The sequence below is a fragment of the Strix uralensis genome, chromosome Z (genome assembly GCF_047716275.1).
Source record: "Strix uralensis isolate ZFMK-TIS-50842 chromosome Z, bStrUra1, whole genome shotgun sequence".
NCBI classification, from domain to species: Eukaryota; Metazoa; Chordata; class Aves; order Strigiformes; family Strigidae; genus Strix; species Strix uralensis.
The window spans coordinates 4,583,044-4,606,543 of record NC_134012.1 but is presented as its reverse complement, the minus strand read 5'-3'; the positions used below and the strand labels follow the sequence as shown (position 1 = coordinate 4,606,543).

Here is a 23,500-nt window from a genome sequence, read left to right as displayed (position 1 = left end):
TCAACATATCCAGGGTTTACATTTGTGCTCCAGACTGAACATCGGGATTGTTCTGAGACTTTGTAGAAATCCAAAAGGGAGCAAAAAAGGTATCACGTGAAGCAAATTTGCAAACAAGATGGTCATTGCATTAATTTATGAAGGAAGGCAGTACAGAGGTTTCCAGGCAAAAGAATTAATTTGGGGATATTTTAGCCAGTTATTTGTTGTAGAATTATTCCAATGCAGATAGTACAACAAAATACCTCCTTCTGTTCTTCGACTTGGTCCTGCAATGTTCTGCCATCTCCTTGTTGCTGTTTTGAACATGTCTGGTAGAAAAAAATTCCATATTGTTTGCCTCACTTAGTATTCAGACTGAGATACTGCTTGAGGCTCTTGAAGATGAAGGTTTGGGCTGATTTTGACGTTTTACAGCAGGACTCATATACAACCTTTATTATGTTGCTTATTTAACAGATAATTAGTACTATCTGGATTTCCTCATTACGGTGTTTGAGGAATGTTAATGTTGATCCATACATTTGCTCGATCATAATTATTTTGCTTGTAAAGTCCTCATCAACACCTGCAACAGCCTTTCATAATGGTGTAAGAGACTTTTGCAACTATTAGACAATGAAGACTAGATAAGAAGATCTGGAAAGTGTGCAGATGTGTGGCAAAGGGCAGAGAAAGGTCATTCACCAGTTCAGAGACCTGTGGCAAAATACACAGGTCCCAGGTTGGGTCAGAGCGGGAGCTCCCAGCAGGATGAGGGTAAAGGGGAAAGTGGTGGAGCTACAAGAAGGGAAAAACTAAATACCTCTGGGCATCCAGAAACAACATCGCAGATCCACAAATAGGCTATAAAGTTAATTATTCCACATTATTCTGTGAAACCAAGCAATTCCTCGCCATTATGTACGGAGGGAGGATGTTTCTTTGTTACTGATTAAAGGCTGAAATACACAGCTGACATGGGGATTTGCAATTTGGTCCAGCCCATAAATTCCTGTGCCAACACATGGAGAGGAAAAAAAAAACACAAAACAAAAACATGTTAGAAAAGCGTGGGTGCCAGCTGGCTCTGAACCTTCTGGTTTCAGGAAGAGCAGGTATTTGACTCATAATTATCCTGGTTCATGAATAATACCTGGGATATGCAGCATTGTATGTCTAGTCTAGAATTAAGTACGGAGTATTTAAAGTGGGTATGCTGTAAAACGATGCCAAAATTGTCAGTTATGAGTAAACCTGTAAACTGGGCATTGGCTATCAGCAGAAATGATTACCCATGAAGGTGGGGCGTGCATCCCCCTTTCTCCTGTAAATTCTGGAGTTTCTCACAAAAGGGTGAGACATTCTTATAGAGTTACCTATGCTCTAGGAGAAATCTAAAGGGTTTTTTTCCTTTTTTTTTGACTTTTTTTTTTTTTTTTTTTTTTAAATGACTCACCAATAGGCCCGGCCGCCCGGTGTAAGCCCCGCCGGTCCCCGCGGGGCGGCGGCGGGAGTTCCGCGGGGCGGCGCGGTGCGGTAGGTGGCAGAGGTGCTCGGCGGCAGCCGCTAGATGGCAGGAGAGCACCGCGCAGCGCCGCGCAGCACCGCGCAGTCCCGCGGGGGCCGGCCCGACCCGCCCAGGAAACAAACTGCTGGAATTTGAGTTCTCCTTAGGGAGAAGAAAAAGAACAAAGCAAAAAAAAAAAAAAAAAAAAAAAAAAAAGGCGCTTTTTTTTTTTTTTTTTTTTTTTCCTGAGACAATTTACAACCATCCTACTTTTTCCTGGTGCAGATTTGTTGATTTCAGCGAGGTTGCATTAAGGATACATTTGGCCCACCGTCTCTGTACTTTTTCAACACACCTATTAAGCTTTTTAGCACTATCTGCACCTTTACTGTATGAAAAATTACCATATTCCAGCACGCACCATCATTTCCTCCATCACAAAATGTCTGTTTAAAAGCTGTTTTCATCTTTTGGATAACTGGCTTGATTTGAAATAACAGCAAAAAAAAAGTAAAATTAAGCCTCTGTGCTCATCAGTGCATGAATGACAAATCTGTTGTAGTTTGGAGTGTATTTTAAGAAACTCTTTTAAACCTCTTGAAAAATTACATATTCCTAGAAAAAGGTATTGAACACTAGGAAACTGAGCAGCATGATTAATTTCATATGCTATTGATATAGTTAAGTTTATACAGACACAATAGATTTGCTATTGTACAAATCCATATCACCCACAAATGTTTTTAAACTTATTTCTGTTTTCTAAAGTATGTGAAACACAGAAGTTTTTTGCCTTGGGCTCAAGCAAAGATTTTGTTTTCTTTCCCAATACAAGTTGAAATGCTTGAAATTGCTAAATCATTAATTTCAGATGGTTCCAACAAAAAGAAGTATTCAAAACTCAGACAGCTCTAACCTGGCTAGAGACAACGCTGAGATTTTCACGGCCTGTGTAAAACTGCTGCTGTGCCTGACACAGCAAATTCTGAAACTGGACAATTTCCTCATTAATTGAATTATAAAATGGATGATTGATATACCTCTTGGGTTTTTGGGGAGGATATTTCCTTTTAAAGTTGTTTTAAGTAAAATTGCCACATCTTGTAACAGAGCCAGAATTCTGAATTTATGTCAAAATTATAGGCAAAACAACACAGCACCAGAAAGCTTGTGAGGCTTGTTACTGTGCAACCCTGACCCTGAAAGCGCCTTCTAACTTTTTTTTTTTTTCTTTCAGTGTAAACCACTTTTTGCTTACACTTTAGTGAACTAACAGTCTTCTTTGGTCATCATTTTTTAAAAATTTTTGTATTTTACCATTTAAAATTTCCTATTTTTACAAGTAATGGGATGAATCTTATCAAAAAGTCTTGCAGATCTGAGTTGGGTTCAGCTCAGTTGGGTTCTCTGAAGGGCAAGATATAGAATAGAATAGAATAGAATAGAATAGAATAGAATAGAATAGAATAGAATAGAATAGAATAGAATAGAATAGAATAGAATAGAATAGAATAGAATAGAATAGGTCTATATGGTGACCTGGTTTGTATCACAAGTGTGTGAACTATGGCAGAAAACTCTAAGGCACGGTAAGTGTGAGTGAGTGCAGTTCTTTTGAAGCGTATTAGGAATCTGACTCCAGTATAGAAAATGGTATTGAACGTGCAAATCCTTGCATAGAATTTTGTTTGGGAAAGAATTTGAGGTTAAATTTTGTCAGATGAAGGGAAAGAACTTGAGGTTAAATTTTGTCAGATGAAGCATCTCCTCCCAAAACAGGCTAAACCACAGTAAGTCTTAAAAAAACCCCATGATGACAACTCATTGGGTGCTCTTGAAATATATAAGTCTTTTCCACAAATACAAATATCATTTATACCTTTTCAGCCTCACCAGTGAATACCATTCCTAAGCAACAGTTCAGCGAGGTTTAACCACGTGTCCCTGCAAGGTAGTCTGCAGTGGGAACCACCTGCAATAACCCAGCTCTAGAGAAGCAGGTGGCAGACCTGTTCCTCTGACTCTCAACTCATTTTCTGCACAAAAAAGCAGGTACCCGTTCCCATAGAAGCACCCAGACTGCAGCCTGTAAGTTGTTGCCAGCAAAGCAGCTGCTCCCTGCGAAGGACCCGGGCAGCGCAGGCTGTTCATCCGAGACAGCTTCGAGAGAGTTTGTCTTAATCCTCCTCGGTGCACGGTGCCTGTCCCTGGGGCTGTACGGGGGGATGCTGGCACGCAGAGGGGCTGCCTGGTGCTCAGAGCTCCTCTGCTCAGCTGACTGGTCTCTTCAAGCATTTCTAGCAAAGCCAGCAGCCATTTCAGGTCTGTGTGCGTGCGTAAAAACGAGCCAAGAAAAAGCAATTTAAAACCGGCAAACTTTTATCTGAATTTTTGAATTGAAATGGTTTTTAAACCATGTTGAAAGCCATAGTGGGCATGATTCCTAATAACTTCAGTGTTATGATTTTGACAGACATTAGTGCTTCCTAGCAGGGCTACAGAACAATTGTTATCTGTCCCTCTCACTTAACCCTACCGCTGTGGGAATAGCCAGGGAAAAGTACAAAGAGCAGAAACTCTAGTTAAGCTGAAGATTAAAGGTAGGGCGATGAGAAGGAAATAAAGGAATCCTTCTGTTGCACCTGTGCACAAATAGCACAAGATCTGCCAGAGCTTTTGACTACATTAGCTGATGTTTTACTCTGCATTATACTTTTTATAAAAAGAGACATGTTTGTTTAAAATATCTCTCTTCTATCTATGAACTTTCCCTTCTATGTTTGCACAGCAGACACACTGACATAAATAAGGACTGGTGTTTTTCTTTTCCTTTGGGTTTTTTGTGGCCTTGTGGTTTGATCTTGGTTAGCTTATCTAGCTAAATGACTGCTGAAAATTAACTCTGTAACTACCAAGTGCATATATCAAATGCTACTGCACTGTGTATCAACGCATACAGCTGTATTAATGCCTGAACTCCTCTTCTTGATGATGCAGCTCCACAGAAAAATAATTACCTCCTTCTGCTCCTCCCCAAGAAAAAAAAAAATGAAATGAACCCAGAACAAAATACTTTCTTAATAAAAGAAAAAAACCGTACATTTTTTATGATTTTGAAATATAGGATCAGTGTTACAGACTCTGTTTCAATTTCTTTTAAACATCTCAAAGTCCATTAAAAGCAAAGTAACAAAAAAGTCTGGTAAAGAAAGAGTATTCAGCCAGCTACCAGCCAGCCACCATGTGTCAAATACAACTGAAGACAGCTCTGTTGAAACCCAGGTATTAAAACAGAGATGAATGTGTCTTTTTTGCTAAAGAAAAAACTAAATTCACAGTAGCATGACAGCTTTTTTAAATATAGTATCTAATATCCTTAACACAAAAAATAAAGAAGAAAATAAAATTAAGGGACACAATTAATGCTTTTAAACTTTTTTCTATGCACAGGGGCACTCGCTCTTCCTTCATTTCATGCCATTGCAGCAACCGAACTCAGCAAACGCAGTAATGCTGCCCTCAAAAACAGCACACAGCTACCTGAAGAGTCTTCTCCTAGCAGCTTTCCTGGTGTTTTTACAAAGTCCCACCCACCTTGCAAGCTGCCCAAGGCCTCCAGTAAAGCCTGGCCATCAGGTGAAAAAATAAGATAATAGAGCTAGCTGCCACTAAGTGATTTTCTTGAGCTTTTGTTTTTTGAAAGAAACAAGAGTGGGACATCTCTTGGTGCTTTTCCTGTGATGGATTTCTTATGCCAGGCAATCAAGGGGAAGATGACTTCAGCAATGTTGCCACTGCTGGTTAGCCAGCTGAGTTCAGCAGCACCATAAAGCTACAAACATCCCATCTTTACTGGTGTAACCTTTATTTACGAAGTGGGTCAGAGCTGTAGAGGTAGACCCCTTCCTTCACAGCATCGCTTAAGCCAGGGCTTGGGAACTTGAGAAGGAAAGCATCACCTCTTCAAAAGGCAAAGTAAACACAGAAAAGAAACTCAAAAATGGGAAAGAGAGGACCAGACTAGGGGAATTTTTTCTCCTGTTGCTGCTGGTGAAGGCCATGGAGAGCACGGCTGGCTGCTCTCCCCGCCCAGCATACTCCTGCACACATGGCTGGTGCTGAGTGAGGACGGTGAGGCTTTTGTGAGTCTGGCTCAGCACTGCAGCCATGTGTGTACGGCCAGATATTCTCAGAAGTGTCATCAGAGAGTCTTCTGCATATAGAGGAGACTTAGAAATAGGAGCCTTGGGGTTCGACAGCAGTTATAATGTCAAGCAATGACATTTGATTTCTGCATGGTATCGCTCATACTCCTTATCTTAGAATGGGAAACACACAAATACAGCAATTAATGTAGCTACCATGGGCGTAAAATGTTAAGGTTATAGTGATCCTTACTGTATAGAAAAGTAGAAGGAGCTTCTCCTATACATAAAAACATGTCTGCCAGCAAGAGACACTGGTTTTGTGTTAAATCTCAATTACTGGTGTTGTTACCACTGGTGCCTACTGTCATGCTGAGCCAGTGAGTGGTTGTTTGATTCAGGAGACTAAATCATGCTTCTGCTAGCAGTGATGGCAAATTGGACGTTCAGTGCAAAAGGAGGGGGTTTCACTCAGGACACTTAAGAAAGGAAGAGGGGGAAGATACTGACAAGCCCATCAGGCCACCACGTAGGTGCCAAATTAATGTGCAGAGAGGGAGGACAGCTTGGCTTAAACACATGCTTGCATTTCAGCTGGGTAGTGAGGCTCATGACACCTCCACGCAGAACCTGTAGTAAGCAGCAGTGTTGTGTGCATATGGGCAAGGGTCTTTCTCACTGGCAGCCCCCATCGTGGTTTCCCTCTGCCGCCTTCTCTGAGCAGTTACTAAATGGCATCCCTCTTCTTTTATGTCCTTTCCCACTGTATCTCACATGCAACACTTTTTCCTACTCAACGCTGAGTAATCTTAGCATAATATCTAGTCTAAACCAATAAAAAAGTTTGATATTCTGTGACCAAAATTAGACTTGCCCCTTTCAGTTGAGGCACAGCTGAATACTTCTTTGTTCTTTCTTGCTCCAGCTCTGCTTTGCAGGCTAGTATTTATCAAGAATAGCTACCTCATATGACATTTTTAAAATGCATTGTGTCACCTTCCCTGACAATAGAGCTATAGTTTTAGGTCAAGATTGGAAGTATTTATGATTCAAAGAGCAAAACAACATTCATGGGATTTATCACAAAGTGATCATGTGGAACCTGGAAAGCTGGCAAGGATTAAAGTCTTTCCACTGGCATTCATGGACAGTGGCTCAGGGGTTTTAAGAGTCTCGCTGTATTTCTGTAAGTTCTTCCCAATATCACCTTCTAAAAAAAAAAAACAAAAACAAAAACCTGTGTAGAAAAGTTAGTATTTTTTAAGATATTTATAAATCTGATCATTTTCATAAGGTGGATTGCCTTCTGAAAAAGCACTGTCCTTTACCCAATAAAAAGCATCGTCTCATGCAGCTGACTGTCATAGACCTTTTGCCAGAGAGACACTCTTACACCCAAAAAAAGGACTGAATGAATCTATTTGCCAACAGGAGAGTGCAACATGATGTCAGGGCTTGGTTTTGTCTTTTTCTTTTCTTCAAAATCTTGAATAAAAACGTGAAAACTGGCAGTTTAATCTCAACTATTGGTACAATTTCTGTTTAAAACAATAAATGCTTACATTAGCAACATTTCATAATATTAATGGCAAATAACATTTATTTCCCTACATCTATTATGTAATATATAAAAGTAGGTGTGCAAATATATCTGCTGACTCCAGTATCTTCTGCCTGTGCTCTTTGAAGCGTAACAATTCTTGTTTGACCATTTCTGTTTTGTGGAGTACTCTAATTACAGCACAAAATGTTTACAATTCTGATGAAATATGTAAATTATGCAAGACTAAGTCTAATAACAAAAATGAAATTTTTAAGAGAAAAATACATAAACTGACATGATGCAGGAGATAAGTGCTTTTCCGAGAATAATGTCCATGCAGTAGAAAGCGGACAAATAATGCAGAGTACAGAATGAATGCATGTCTCTTCAAAACAGTACAAGCTCTCTTTTGACATGCAAGCAATTCAGTAAGGAGGAAAAAAGCTAGAATTGAATTTAGCTGATGCAAATGAAATTAAAGCCAAATTGGTTGTCACATCAAGATGATGTTAACTATGTAAATGTTTGCTATTTATTAAGCCACCATTTAGAATTTAGACTGTGATAAAAATATAAGTCTTGTTGTACATTTAAGATGCAAACTCTGCATTTAAAAGAGCATATATATGGATTATTCACCTCTTTCACCCCTTTGAGAATTAAATTTAAAATCTCTTTTGCTTTTTTCCAGTATTTTTCTGTAATTATAGCTCACATGTACTGTAGTTTCAGGCTACCAAAAAACCAAAACAAAACCAAAAAAACCCCAAACCACTAGGCTTTTCTAGCTAAGCAGTATCCCATTACATCATTGCTTCAGATGCATTCATCCTCTACAATATTGTTGGCTGTTTCAGGTTAACTACCAAAATCATTTGCCTGAGAAGCAAGATTTAATTGTCTTACAACTACCTCTGTGAAGTACAATAGGGATTACAAGTGCTCATTGATCATACTATTGGGTAGAATAAGGGACTCTTATTCTAGCATTTCTCATTCATTTTGTCACTGCATTCTCTTTGAAAGAGACCAAATGGGTCCCAGCAGGTGAAAGCAAAGAAACCTGAAAGGCCCCCTTTGATGAATGACAATACCACAACTGCCCTCCCCCCATTTTTTGAGATTATAAAACCTTATTAAATCATGCCCCGTTAGATATTGATTGAGAGGGAGCTAAACTAAAACCAACAATAGCAGCATGGATCAGAGAACAGTGCTTTCATCAATGGGCACAGAACACAGCTAAGCTTTCCTGTCCTTTTGCTGTGTGGGTTTGTTTTGGGTTTTTTTTAAAAAAAAAAAAAAAAAAAAAAACTCATAAAATTGTACCAGCTTTGTCAATCACAGATAGCCAGTAGCTGTCCCTGTAGTATTACTGATTCATCTTTCAGACTGTCCCAAGAAATCCCAAATTACAAATAACATTGAAGTTAAGAGTCTTGGGTTTTTTAATTTTTTTTCATTTTGGGTCGGGTTTTTTTTTACTGTTCTGAGCAATTATCGCAACTGCCACTAACTTCAGGATGCCCTTAACTATTACAAGGCTGGTTTTGAACAAACCTTGTGAATGGAACAAATGAAATCATTTGGTAAAGGCTGATTCTGGAAAGCAACAGAAAAACTCTCTGTTTTTTAAAATCATATCTTATTTGAGGCTACTTTTATTGCTTGCCTTTAAGAAACCCACTACAAAAATTCCCTTCATGGCAGTCATCTTGGTATGACTTGAATCTGCCTGCTTTGAGGAGACCTCTTTAATAGGACTGAGTGTTAATTAACTGTCAGTGATTTATTTATGTTTAAAGCATGGTGCATTTCAGACCACGGTAGGAAATGATGAAACATGAATAAGTACACATTTAATTCTACAAGTATCTTTCTTCTGATAACAGAGAATCTTGGGCCAGCCTCTGAAGAACTTATTTGCTTTAAATATTTTCCTTGGGATTTAATTTCCTTTTTTCCTACAGGTGTTCCTTGTCATAGGCAGAAGATCCCTGAATCAAGGACACATCTTAAAGGAATAAAAATATAATAATGATGAAAACAATCTGCTTTTAAACAGCATCACTGTTCTATGTAACAGGCGATTCTTAAATTTAATAATTTTTTTTTTAATTAATTTTGGCTGAAGAATCAAATCACCATCCAGATCATAACGTTCTAAATACTAATGTTATTATTCTTTACTATAAAAGAAATGCAGTTTTTCTGTTTATTATTAATAGTCTTGTTTGAGGAAGTTGCATGATTCTGTTTGAAAAGCCGCTTTTGGTAACAAAACATATTTCTGGAATAGCTGAAATTGTTATAGAATTTCTGAACCCATAGTTCAGAGCTAAAAATTGTTTTGATAACTGTCAAATAAAATTAGAGGATTAAAAATAATGTGTTCATAGTATGAATATGGGAAATAAAACAGCTTTCATTGCTGAAAAATTGGTATATTTCACTCATGTTGTGAAAACATCTGAAGAAAATCTGGGAAAAAAAGATAAAATAGCACAGAATAATGGAAGAGTTATTCTTTTGAAAAGGATATAAAGAAATGCATTGATTATATTATAATAATATGTTTATGTCCATATTCATTTTTGATTGATTTACACTATCCTTATCCTAATAGCTGCCTTGCTGCTATTAATATTTTCCATTTGTTTGCCTTCTCCATGTCAAGTCCATGAGGATTATCCTGTGATTTCATACTGTAACTTGCATTAATCTAAAACATTAATAAATACTTATTATGATCCTCCCCTATTAAGCTAACTGTACATTCTTGTGTCTAAAATTTACAAAGGCTAATTGCTACTTAAATTTAAACCAAAGTATCGAGTTTTACAGCTATCTGTTTTGTTGTCTGGGGAGGAAGGGCTTTTGCAATTTGGTAATGGCAAATTCGGTAATGGTAAAATCTGTATATAACTCAGAGACGAGATTTAAACCAGAGAGTTTCAAGTTATATTGTGAAAATTACAACTAAGCTTGGGAGCACAATATCTTGAACAGGTTTTATAAATACAGCTTGCCAGTTACAGAGCTTTAAATTTTTATATGCTGCTCAGGATTAATAATTAACTGGCTGAAATCTATGGCTAATTGTATTTTCATTTGATTTGACTTTTCAAGTGCAAACGTTACATGCTAGTTTTGTGTTAATGATTACCCTTTTCTAGGCAGACCTGTGCTGCCAGGAAGAACATCTAACATCATTCTTTTGGTTGCAAGGGAATCTGGTAATTCAGCCATCAGCAACTGCTTTCCAAAGCCTGTTTTCCTTAAAGAGCCCTATGAAAATATAGTGTGATGGGTCAAGACGTTGCAAGATTTTTCCTGTTTTATATTCTCTGCTCTCTAGGTATAGAGCTGTAGTAATTCTTCAAACTGTTTCAGAAAACAATATATACACACGAGAATACGATTGCAAATTACTTGATGGTAAACTGCATCAAATTATTGTATTTCCATCTATCCTCTAGCAGTTGTTGGCAACAATTACAATTTTTAGCATAAGGATTACTTTTAGTTATCTGTTAAATTTTCCTCTTCTGTTGCATTTTAACAGTGTCTTTCAAAAATGATAAATTTAAAATAGTCTAGCTCTAAGGAAGAGGCTGCACTTGAAAGTTTCCAAGCTGAATCCTTTGTTGCTTTTTTAACTTTACATTTTAAATAATTTGCTGTACGTTTAAGGTTTTGATGTCAAACACTAAGTTTTAGTGCTCTCAGGTCACCTGGGACTAGAGTGGGCTGGAGTCTGTTGTCTAATTATACAAACCCATGAACTGTCATGCCCTACTACATTACTATAATATCAATTTTTATTTAATAGCAGAATTTATCAATTAGGTCATGATGCTGTTTCAGCCAACTTGAAAAGAGAGAAAACGCTCATAAGTTCAGGTATTTAAGTTGTTTAAATATGTATTTGAAATTACAGTAAAATGCAGGTAATCAAAATAGGAAGTATATTTATCGATCTTAAATATATTCACTGAATTGTTCTAATGGCATTCACAGAATTCATATTAATTTTTAAAGCTGGCTTCCATTACTTTATTGCACATTTTCTAGCTATTAAGAATTGCTTTACATGATCATTCTGATTTTTAGGTATATCTACAGAAGCATATACATGCAGACCTACACACGTACACAAAGACTTATGCATTGTTTACCGATCAAAGTTTAATCCAGTAGCTTTCTTGGGAGGTGATCTGGTGAAGGGATGAACTTTTAGGGGAATGCTCACCATGCTCTTTTATCTGTTGAGGGGTTTTTTAAGCAATCTGTATACCCCATGAAGGAAAATACATCTCTCCAGAGAGCCATTCAAAGCAGGGTAATCAGGATATGCTCTAGGAGAGGGCTAAACATCTCACAGTCTTGGTTACCCAGTGCTGGTGGTTGTGTTCCTCTCCTCTTTCCTTTCCCTTTCCACTTCCCACTTTCCAGGAAGAAGGACACTCATCTCACCTTCCTAAAACACACATCTGGCACTCTGACAGCCTCCCATCACTGTTTTGGATGCCAGACCCTCCATGGAGCAGACATCTACCCAGCACATGCCAGAAGTTTCTCCCTCAGGAGCCAGAAGGTGTTTTTCTTTGAAATCAGCTTAGGTGTTCAATCTAATAAACGTGATGGATTCATACCTTACCCTCCTATAGCTTTGGGTCGATCACAGGTTTATCAGACATTTTTTCCAGGCACCATAGTCATAGTCCTCTCAGGACATAGTACTGCCAATCCCTGCATTCCTACACAACACACTGGAATTCAATTAGTATAACCCAAAGTAAAAAAAAAAAAAAAAAAAAAAAAAAGAAAAAAGAATAAATCAGCTTATCTCATCCAGGTTCAGAAGGCAGGCTTCTTTAATAGTTCCCTAGATAACTGAATGCAAAACTTAAGCTAACGTAAAAGATATGAAATGCTAAAATACCAACATCAACTTTAACCTGGATGCATTAAAAGAACAAAGCCTGTATAATGAATATGTGCCTTTTCAGGTATAACAACTCTTTTGCTTAGATCCTTTCAATCTGTGCAGCCTGAGGACCCCATATTCTGTTACAGTGGGAAGTGTATCTTTGATCTCCAACTCCTGTGTTTAAATTCTGAACTATACCATCCTATTCGCATAATCTGTGCATTTAATTTTCCCTATTAAAGGAATGATATGAAGTTGATTACACTTCTATAAGCACAAATTCAAAAGTACCGGTTCAGTTTTCATCTCTAACATCGCATTAATGTTTTTCACATTTATTTTTTTTTTATTCCCCCTCTAAATTTCTTTGAATCCCCTTTCCATGAATATTGGTGACGATTAAGTGTTTATCAGCTACTGTTGTTTGCTGAATAGATGGTTGTTTCAGTCAAGGAACTCAATTTTCATACATTACAATTACTTAGGATTGTTACTAATGTATGATAATGTAAGGAAAGTGTAGACTTGTTCAATATCCTGGGAGGGGTCATTTAATATCATTAAGTTACAATATCTTCACTTTCCATAAAACTATTCCTGGCTGAGTATTTGAATTCTAAAGAATGAAAAAAATCTCCACACTTGTTCTATATTTCTTCTAAGTACTATATATGTGTGTGTTTAGCTTGCTTGTGTGTATGATTGTCTACATCTCAATTTCTGCACTTATACCATCACCATTGTACCTAGAAGTTACAGTAAAATCTTCAATGTCTCCAATGTCAAGGTGGTAATCCATGAAAAATTAGTCAATGAATAGTTTTTAACTATTAACTAACCGTAACCCCTTACTGAATGTCTGTAAGATTACAGGTGTGATACTCTGTCAGACAGAGCTAACATACTAAATACAAACAAGTCAGAGGCACAATCGTGATTTTAACATACAGAGATAGTACTTGAGGGGTGGGGTGTGTTTTGGTTTGAAATGGCACTAAACTGATAAAGAACTAGATTTTCAGGGTATGGATTTCCCAGGTGGTGCGATCTTTTATTCCTGTTGAAATCCATAGCCATTAGGGACTTCAACCCTCTTGCAGACTTTCAGTGTCAGTTCATCTCTGTGAAGCCAAAGTTGATATCTTAAAAGAGAAACAGAAAGAGTTAAGAACTATCTCTTGGCTAGGCTTATTAAAGCACGACGAGACTGGACAGAAGAGCAGAAATAGCATAATGCCTCCAGGAAGTTGAATTAAGTTGTCTGGTAATGACATGCTGTTAAAGTCAACTGTAATAGCTGAGAACGCTTTGGTTGGTGGGGTGAGTGACTCATTTGATCACCAATTTTGATGTAATTTTCTTCCACAAGTAAAAGACATGAAGGAAAGATCTGCTCAAACTTTCAGATATATGTATTTTAAAAAACAGCCCACTGATATATGAAAAAACACGGCTTCCTTCTATCAAGAGAAAAAAACCCAAAAATATTCCTACAGCAACTTTCAGCCCTTGCTACACAAACCCTGTTTCTCAGCAGACTCAGTTCTGACCATCTAAAAGTAAAAGTTTGCTTACTCAGCAAGAGAAACACCAGCCTTTTCTACGGCACACCAGCAGTGGAAGGACGGCTGGTACGTTGCTATTACTATTTCCACGCACTGACTGACGGTGACACCGGTTCAGAAGGTGGAACAAGACCTCCTTCTTGAAGCAAACATTACTGAGGTCTGATCTGGTAAATTGGAGAGGCAAGCATGCTAAAATAACTGTTTTGAAAGGAGTCCCATGGCCATTGTGATACCTGGGAGCTTACTGGACCTTTCTAGTTCTCAGTAAGCCACGTGCCCACTCAGCTGTAAGGTTGTTGCGTCTTTTGCTTGTACTTCTTTCTATATCATGCTTAAGAGGTAGCAGAAAAAATCTTCCCATTTCTTTTTTCCCTACCTTAGCTTGTCTCTCTCTAAGTACGTTTACAGAATATGTTTCACAAGGTGTTGTTTATGTTTTGAGGACTATTCCCATGTACTTTCTTGTAACAAAAAGGGTCTGCTGTCTATTACTAAAATATCACCTGGAAATTAAAACTATCATGATGCCTTTAAAATTATTAGGTTTAAAATCATAGATGCGTGCCAAGAGGAAAAGCATATCATTTAATCATGAGTGGAAAGGGAACAATGGGATTCACATGCGACTGCAAAACTGTTCTTGCTCTGTTGTGATAAAAGAGTTAGCTGGGTGTTATGTAGTGAAGGTCATCTAGGAGACAAAGCTTACTAGACTTAGCTTGGTTCCTCCCTAGGTTAATTAATACCTGGTCAATTTCTGGGATAACAAGGAAAATCACTTCCAAGAAGCTTATTTTTTGACAGAAAGCAAACAGCATGACCACCAGCTTTGCATCCCATTCAGCTTGTAGCAACCAACTTATAACTGCTATCAACAAAATTAGGGATGTTATCATCTGGGGGAAGAAAAAAAGAGCAACTCTTGCCATGTCTTTTTTTTCCCTCATCTTGCTGTATGATAAACGTTTGTAACAGTGCTACATAAAGACTACTCCTTATCCCCTATACAAAGTCTCTGAAATAAAGTTTGCATGAGACCTTATGTTTGATTCTCGGCAAAAGAGCGGAGAAGTCAGGCATAAAATATTTCAAGGCAGTATTACATCACGGGTACTATTTAAAGCAGTTGCTCTATCTGTTATGATTTTCTGTTTACAGCGGCTACTAACACACACACTGCTTAAATGATAACTGAAAATGACAAAGCACTGCATTCCCTGTAAACCTGAAGGAAGCCTTATCTGCTGCTGTTTTATGGGCAAATATGGGGTATGTCATGCAAGCATGTATTAACTTAATTCAGGTATTTCAAAATACAGCAGAGCCTTGATGACATTTACTTAGGTAATCAGCTGATCTGATTTTTTGTTTTTTTGACATGAATTTATTCTTTGCTAAATTCAAGTCCTTATTTCTCCAAGGATGTGAAAAGTGGTTGTAAAGGTACTTAATTTCTTAGCTAATTAGTGTGAGGGGTTTTTTTTTCCCTCTGTCCATTTATTTTCTTCCACACCTATCCTTTTCTATTTCTCCCACCAATCTTGCCTTTATAATTTTCTTAGCACCGGTGTTAAAGGCCGCTCCAGCTGGTGGCAGCTTCACCACGGCAATGTGTTACTATCACAAACAATTGTCTCAATGTGCTAATTCATCAGTGTAATTTCATTGCAGGCCCCTTCTGACTTCTTACAGAAAATCTCCCTTCTTAGTCAGGCCAATATTATGAAATCCTCTATGAGACAGTTCATACTGTCTGACATTACACTTCAGAATAAGAAAGAAAAAAAGAGGGAAAACAAATAATAAAAACCATGCAATGAGCAGCTTGTCTTGCAAATGCCGTACATGAAGAAAAGAAAAGGGAGAAATAGAAGGAAAAAGGGAGCAGCTATAAAATGCCATAATTATGAATTTTGGGGGAGAATCCAGGGATTGAGGAGACCTTCTGTCTTTGCATCTTGTCCTAAGTGACTTCTGTGGGCACCTTGAGGATGCAGGGGACAGGATGCAGAGTCCTAATAACAGGCTGAGGAGCATGGGAAGCCCTAAATATCAGCTTTTAAAACACAGCTTTTAAAACACAGACTTTCAGGCACAAACACATTTTGGGACAACCTAAGGTTCCTTTTAAAAAGTGTTGAAGTATATTTACATATTTGATTAACAGAAGTAATGCAATACTGTATCACTGTAAACTCCAAATGAGATTTGAAAGCTTGGAGAAACTCTCAGCTGACAAAAAATATAATATCATTTTTAGGAAGGATGAACTGTAAACAAGGAATTGGTTTAAATCAAATCTAATATACAGCAATTTCAAACTCTCAGTTTTAAAAAGATCTATTTAATTTTATTTTTCCTGTTTTTCTTGTCTTTTTTTATGAAGTTCCATCCGTTCAAGTGTTTTCCATTTGCAGAAAACCTTCCAACAGTGTGTTAAGTTACCTGGCTAATATCAGTCATTTATGGTTTGGTTTTTCTTTCTTAATTTTGGCCCATGTTTAAGAAATGGGAGGAGAAGATGAGGAATATTTAGAAAGGAAAACTATTCTTCCAGTATATCCAACATGTTCAGAATGCAGAATTGCTGGCAGTAGGTCCTTGCAAAAAACGCTACAGTCTATATTTCAAAAATAATTTCTGGACAAAGGAAAATACATTTGAGAATAAAGGAAAATTTTTTTGCCTAAAAAAAGCCTTTCATTTTCAAAGCCTTTAATTTTTTTTTTTCTTTGAAATTTCTTATGTTTGATCATTTGGTAATGTGGACATTCAGATTTTTGCCTGAATATATCACAATAATTCACCAAAGAAATGATGATACACAGGAAAGATGTGGAGCAGATTAAAACAATTTATTTACATAAGTGATGAGTAAGCAGGTCAATTAAGGAATGAAAACAACTGAACCACATACACAGTCTGATCAAAAAAGACCAAAATAGCTTGTGCTTCATACAGCAGGCACATCTTCCACTGTCGATAGCAGTGGAACGGAAATATTTTGTGGTATTGAGTAAAGCTGTCAAAATCTTGCTGTTAGTGATCTGCATCAGGGACTGCAGCCTCACGCTCAGGCTCAAAGGAGTGTAACCTGCTTGGCTCATGGCTAATTGCTGGAGAAAATGGACTGATGGCTGCTGAAAATTACAGTGCGGCATGCGGAGAGGTTAGAGCTGGACATGCACCGGTTCGTGGGCTTCTGTGGATGTGAGGTGGCTAGGTGAGCAGAAATACAACAAAGATAATGGCCTATATGGTTTTATATTGGATTATTGTTTTTATTGCAGTATAGGTAACAGGTAAGCTCACAGTGATATCTCTTATTTCTACTACAGCACTGGTGCTCCTTGAAATCAATACCAGTGACTAAAGAGAAATAAAACATAAATGCCCAAGTTTAACAAAATTAAGTTCTATGTGCCTGGTGTGAAATGGTATCAATAGCACACATCCAAGATTGATGCAAAGAGTTTCAGCTAAAGAACATATCTATTGTAAAGAAAACTGAAAAATTAATGGAGGATTATTAATCAGTCTGCATCAAGGCACACAATAAGTTGTGCATCTAAAAATCAGTAAATCTTTTGGCATATCTTCTGTCACAAGGTCTTTTAACCCAAACTGTCTTACTGCGTAGGAGAAGAGTGAGCCCATGCCTTTCTGATTGAGCCTTGCCTGCCAGAGTACTTCAGTAGAAATTTCTAGGCTGAGGGTGCTGCCCTCCTAAAATTGAGGATGAACATCATGAAAGAGTTTTTTATATGTTGACTTTTTTGAGGGCAGGTAAGCTGTTGTGAAAATAAAAAAGGGTTTGGAAGCATGGTGATGATTGTAACATCATCGAATCACAGAATGGTTGAGGTTGGTAGAAAAAAAAAATTGAGTATTTGTTTTAGTTGTTTTCCCCCTTCCACAAATCCTTCCCAAATCACAATTATTTTAATCCCTCATGATAAAGTATTATTTTTGAAAACTGAAAAAATATTTTAAAAGTTTGAAAAGGAGATGTTAGACAGCCTGATGCCACTATGTCTCTTCTCACAGTTTAGAAAACCCTGAAATGTCATTTTGGGTCAACCAAACCCAGGATCTAAAGTTGGTTAAAGAAAAGGTGTTGCTTTGGGCTGGAAAATAATTGTTTTCACAGCTCTACTTCAACAACAAATGTGAACTAACTAATTCCTCTACTACATTTGTCTGACTGTATAAGTTGTTGCTTCCTGATGTTGGAGTTTTATTCCAACCATGCAAGGAGTAATAGGGCCAGCAAGGAGTAACACAGCAGTCTAATATGGCTATTCCTTCTATGAAAATGAGTCCAAATACCTTCTCTCAGTGCTGTCTACCCTCAGGAAATTTAAAACCACTGCCATGCGAATTATAACTAATGCACTTCAAAATAAAAATGAGCAGCGATAAAAAAAAATTCATTTCATTTTCTTTTTTTACACAATCTTATATTTACCTGTGTATATAAAATGACAATGAAGTTATCGTTTGGCACATTTGTTTCAATTATTTGAATGCACTTTGGTCAGAAGTAGACACGTTGTGCTATGAATGTTTCACCCAGCTTCAATGACATTATTACCCACCCTGACTCATGACATTTGAACCTGTAACCAGTGAGTTGCAGGAGGAGGAACAGCTGACATTTTAAAAGATGCCGTTTCTTTTACCGATTAATCTATAGCTGTAGCTCAAATAAAGACACTTCCTTGAAGCCGAGCATACTGATGTAAATTGTCTGCTGTGTATTTCATTGTTTGCTAGTTTCCCAAATAATTTGTGCTGCATAAAAAGTCAGGTGAAAAGGCAACTAAGCCTCTCTCATGCAGAGAAAAGATAGTTATTTTTGATGTTCCTCCTCTTTTTTATTTTTTTTTTATTTTTTAATAATGTTCAGAGTTACACCATGCTTCCACACGATTTTCTTTATCAAGCCCTCCTCTGCATTCAGTTCCAACTCTTTCCTCCATTCTGCCAGCTCATTAAACTCATAAACCTGTGAGAAAGCCACAGTTAAGCCCACCCTGCTAACAAAGACGATTTCTCAATAGGCCTAATGTCGAATATGTTTCAGATGCCTGGTGAAACCTCTTCATGAAGCAATACATTTAGCCACACGGCTGCCACTTGAGGTTGTTGATTACCCAAAACTATAAGGCAGGGATTGAGCACTGCATCTGCATGCAGAAAAGTTTTAATGAATGCCCCAACTATGGGTCTAAAAATGTGATACTTGTGCACAGGCATTGGTACAAGCAAGGACTTTATGGAGTGGACACTTACAGCATTATGCTTATTGTTGCTAAATAAACTCATTTCTGCCATTAGCAACAAGTTGTAATGGAAATGGGAGCTCATTCTGTAACTCTTGTCACTAATTGGGATGTAGATGCCAAAATTATAATGCCTTAAATAACCTAGGATAGATGGATGGAGAGAGAGATAGGCTTTCTTTGCATTCAAAACCACTTCTGCACTTTGTCCACTTCTAATAGCAAGTTTGTGAGCCTTGTGAGCCTGATTTATTAAAGACAGCCTTTGTATATTTGCTTTTTAAACTAATCTATTTTTACAGTTATAATATAATAATTATGTGCAAGAATATTTACTGTCTGCAGTAAATATTAATTAATCCCAGTACACATAATTTTAATTTTATTTGGCGACTATAAACCATTTCTGATTCAGCAAATGGTACTGTAGAAAACCTGGTAAATTAAATGTTGTTTCACTTAATATTGCTAAATAATTGAATAAAAAGAAGTGCTGGGTAAATGGCGCCGAAGTAATATCCAGAATCACTCTTATCAAAATGAAAGTTCTTTAAAGCCAAACCTCATTTTCAGAAGCAAATGAAAAGCCTAAGCAAAAAAAGAAAAAAAAAAAAAAAAAAAAAGGCAAAAAACCACAACCTATTTCCTCATCTCTTTTAGAAAAAAAAAGACATATTTTAACCAAATATATAATATGCATCATTTTGATTTTACTAGAAATTACATTTTATGCCAGCTATGGTATTAGCTTCCTGCAGAACTATTGGTGGCACACGCTGGTTTCATTTTTGGAGTCACCAAACATTTGTTTAATTTCCTTTCTTATCCTATAGTCAGAAACAGTTTGAGGGATGAGGGGGAAGCATTGTTGGAAATTACTCTCCTAAACTTCCAATGCTTTCACTATTGGAATATTTCCACAAGCAAGCAACAGACAGGCACACACACACACGTGATGTCTATAGAGGATTTATAATATATATATTTATTTAGTACTAATTAGTGAGTAACATAAAACTATGTCATAGTTCTTGCCAGAATCATGTTTAAAATGTGCATTTAACTATTTATTGGGTAAACTGGCCTACAATATTAGTTGATCAGTTGTATTAAGAAAATATTCTGTGGCTGGCAGCTAAATTGAAGGAAATGAAATAATGGCAAGGGAACTTAACTATGTTTTAGAAGATTAGGGTTCGAAAACTTCAAGAGAGTACCTGGGTAGTGCTATAAAAGTACAGAATTACTTACCTGTAATGAAAATAAAGCAAAAATCTCAGCAGAAGTATTCATGTTACTACAATAGTTTGATTAATATATGGTCTTTGAAACAGGCTCCTTGGGTGATCAGCTCAACCACTTCTTCACATGGAAAGTAAGGCATATTAGCTCTGCGTATTTTTGCACCAACCAGCAGTTAATGAAGACAAAACTGAAACCATTGACCAATTTCTGTTTGTTAAGTGTTTCACTTATGCCTGAGGAGAAGATCCTAGGTTTTGTGAGTGTGAGACAGTAAGAAGACAATCATGTGAAGGGTGGACCTGCTGGTCATTAAAATTTACATAGTAAAGTTTCAGGTCATCTAATACACAGTGGTGAGTGATCCCTTTAAAAATATATATTGATAATTTCAAAATACTGCAAACTTGGTTGTTTGGAAGAGGCATTTGAGCCAGTCTTGGCAGAATGAATGTAGGTGGAAGTGGGCAAAACAGCCATGAGGTCATGTTGGGAACAACACTGGTGCATGTTGTGTGTGGTTTGTGGGTGCTAATGGGAGAGAGCGGGTCACTCCTGGCACTGCAACATCATCATCATGCCGAGCATTGGAGGGAGACAAAGACCTTTAAATTGTGCTATAATATCCAGTGTCACACCCTCAGAAAGGAGGTCACATCACTACAGGTCTCCAACCCCTGTGTAATCAATCTGTCTGTAGAGTTTTTGAAGCAGCACCACAGGTGATGCCATCAGGAGTATTGACAAGGCTTCCTGGCATGTGCTTCTGCATCATCTTTCTACTTGCAAGACTTCCATCTCAGAATGTTTTCTGGATGATTTTTTTAACATAATTAGAAAATCCTAAGTGTATTTATAACCGGTGGCTGTAGCTAAGCTCTCTGCAAGGAAAGAGGAATTCAGACAGGTTGCTTATTTCAGTGTAGAATCACTTGATGTACACAGGTTTATTACTTATATACCATTATTTATAAGATACTTATTTATTTATAAGTTACCTTTTTCATTACCATGCAGGTATAGGGTTACAAAGCTATTTTTTACAGGTTCCCTGCTCTTTATACTTTTCAAAGTAGTGAAACTTTTCTGCCTGTATAGCTTTCTGTTGGAAAGATAGCAACCTAGCTGCATGCCATCCAATGCAAGATCAAAGGCACATAGATCATAAAAGTATTATATAGGTTCTATAAGGGAAAAAAATCATATTTCTACAACCTACCACACAGGTACTAAAGTTTTATCAATAGAATAGATGAACCAGAATTAGTCAATGCAGCATAATCTTTTGACAAATCAATCACTATTAGCTGTTAAGGAAGAAAATATATTTTGATGTAAAAAACCAAAGTCCTGAAATAGGTGAGACAGATTATCTATAAATAGACAGTGGATTGAAAGGCAGAAGGGAGAAGTAGAAATACACATAATTTTATTTTATCAAAATATAATAGTTAAATGCTTTAAAATGATGTGATCTATTTCCTAATGATCAAAAGAAGCCTAACAAAGTCTGCAAGTAATAAAAAAGATTCAGGTTAGTCAAGACAAGAAAGACTGCAAGAATCTGCAGAAGGAGCTAAGAAAGTTTGTGTCTACAGAAGTTAAAGCCAGGTGGAATTCAGTATCAGGATGTATAAATGAAGATGCACTGGAAACAACTCAAGGATGGTAACATTGTAACACAACCAGGTTCTGATCAAAATGCAGGCATTCACATGGGCAAAAAATGCCAAGAAAATATTGCAAGTAGGACAGCAAAAGTTTCTCTGTACTAGAATACCGTGCCAACTGTTAAAAACGTATCATTCCCTCACTCAGAATAGTCTGCTCATATATATTGTCACCATATTGCAAGAGAAGAGTAAAAAGAAAAGCAGCGAAGGTAATGAAAATAATTAAATATGTAAAATGTGTCCTGTCTGAAAGGGTACTAAAAAGGCAATAATCTTCTTTTTAAAAGGGAGTCCAATAAGAAATTGCATGATAGATGCACATAAAACAAGCTGCATGCAGAAGATTAATCATACTCACGACATGTGACAAGGATGTTAGTTGAAAATGATAATCAGCAAAGTCTTGTTTTGTAGTCTGTGTAATCTACCTGTGAAAATCATTGCAGTTAGATACCACACAGGTTTACAATTTAATGCAATTAAACCAGATTTGGGTGCTGGCATAAATATTGAGGATATCTGTAGCTGTATTAGGTAGGGCCTGTATTAATTAAAGGTTGAACACCCAACTGCTTCAGCTGTACGAGACAGTTTTGACCTCACAGCAGAAAGAATAAATGCAGGAAGGGGAATATCCTGCACAGCCATAAGTGTCTGCACTTCCCTGTGAATAATCTGGCCTGGACCAGTGTCACTTAGAATGCTAACAGAGAAACATCGGTGATCCTCCAAGCCACTATAGACTTTCCTGTTTTATTTAGAATTGGGTTAACAGTGAGAACGTTGTTATTTCCAATTAAATCCTACCCTGGCTTTAAGATGCAAGCAGCTAATTCTTCCCAGTTTACTTTTTCAAATCTGTTACAGGGGCTTTGAACAATGATACTGAAATAACATTTCAAGTACATCACTGTGCCTAATGAATTACAGAGCTCTTGATTAATGGCACTTGTTCAACATCACACTGACAGTAGTATGAAGTGTAAAAAAACTGGTAGTGTTTCTGCCTAATGTGTTTTCTCCTATAAGACAGAGCAGTCGTCAGCAGCACAGACTATTTTTTTTTTTTTTTTTTTTTTAATTGCCTCTTTTTTCTCTTTGTCTCCTGTTGTATTTTTTGTTTTGCAAGCATGGTCTTTTATCCTGCACTGGAGCTTGGATGAGATGAGTTATCACCCAGGAGGTCTGCAGCAGGTTTTGCTGAAGTGTCACTGCTTAACATTGACTCTGCAGGCAGAAGGCCTCAGTCCTGCATCCTAACGGACAGCACAGCGGTGGGCAGGCAAAAAGGAGGGAGAGGAAAGGAGCTGAAGGCATGAACTGGTCAGATCCATCAGCAGACAAACCAAGCTGCTGGAGTATCCATCATGATGCCACTGGTGAATTGCAGTTGACTGGAGGCATACTTCACTGCACGGTATCAGACTTTATGTATTTTACTAACCTTATTTCACTGGGTTGAGGCTGTACAGTTTTATGGGGCCCCCAATCTCCACCAGTTTGAAATAAATTCCTGCTGAGCTGTATATCACAGCCTGACAAGGGTTGCAGGGCCATCCTTGTACGTACAGTTGTTGCCTGTATTTCTTCTGCTGCTTCCAGACCAGGAGGTCACTCTCCTC

The 23,500-nt window shown here is 37.4% G+C and overlaps 1 long non-coding RNA gene across 1 annotated transcript in view; it reads left to right on the top strand.

The window, feature by feature from the left end:
• Positions 1–23,275, top strand: part of LOC141938381 (uncharacterized) — a 64,670-nt gene extending 41,395 nt beyond the window's left edge. The window contains exon 3 of the long non-coding RNA XR_012627248.1: positions 23,008–23,275. This is a non-coding gene — a long non-coding RNA (uncharacterized LOC141938381). The remainder of the gene's footprint in view (positions 1–23,007) is intronic.
• Positions 23,276–23,500: the final 225 nt, after the last annotated feature.